The sequence below is a fragment of the Bison bison genome, unplaced genomic scaffold (genome assembly GCF_000754665.1).
Source record: "Bison bison bison isolate TAMUID 2011002044 unplaced genomic scaffold, Bison_UMD1.0 scf7180017579979, whole genome shotgun sequence".
Lineage (NCBI taxonomy): Eukaryota > Metazoa > Chordata > Mammalia > Artiodactyla > Bovidae > Bison > Bison bison.
This window is the reverse complement of record NW_011426174.1, coordinates 1-587: the sequence shown is the minus strand read 5'-3', so window position 1 is coordinate 587 and position 587 is coordinate 1. Positions and strand designations below refer to the sequence as shown.

Sequence of the window (587 nt, the reverse complement as noted above, 5' to 3'; positions counted from 1 at the left end):
GTGAGGCGAAGAGTCAATCCTCCCAGCCGCCGGGATAATCAAGAGTTTGGCGGGACCTTCAAGCACACACCGAGATAGTGAGGAGCCAGATGAAAAGCACAGACTATGGCGCTGAAATGGATTAATAGGGAACTTAGTGATTTGGCCCGTGACCCTCCAGCACAATGTTCTGCAGGTCCAGTTGGGGATGATATGTTTCATTGGCAAGCCACAATTATGGGACCTAATGACAGCCCTTATCAAGGCGGTGTATCTTTTTGACAATTCATTTTCCTACAGACTACCCCTTCAAACTACCTAAGGTTGCATTTACAACAAGAATTTATCATCCAAATATTAACAGTAATGGCAGCATTTGTCTCAATATTCTAAGATCACAGTGGTCTCCTGCTTTAACTATTTCTAAAGTTCTTTTATCCATTTGTTCACTGCTGTGTGATCCAAACCCAGATGACCCCCTAGTGCCAGAGACTGCACAGATGTATAAAACAGACAGAGATAAGTACAACAGAATATCTCGGGAATGGACTCAGAAGTATGCCATGTGATGCTTAAAGTCAGACTAACCTGCATTATAGCTGGAATAA

General features: G+C 43.1%; 1 pseudogene; it reads left to right on the top strand.

Moving 5' to 3' along the window:
* The first annotated feature begins 105 nt into the window (after window positions 1–105).
* LOC105001283 lies at window positions 106–548 on the top strand (annotated as a pseudogene).
* Window positions 549–587: the final 39 nt, after the last annotated feature.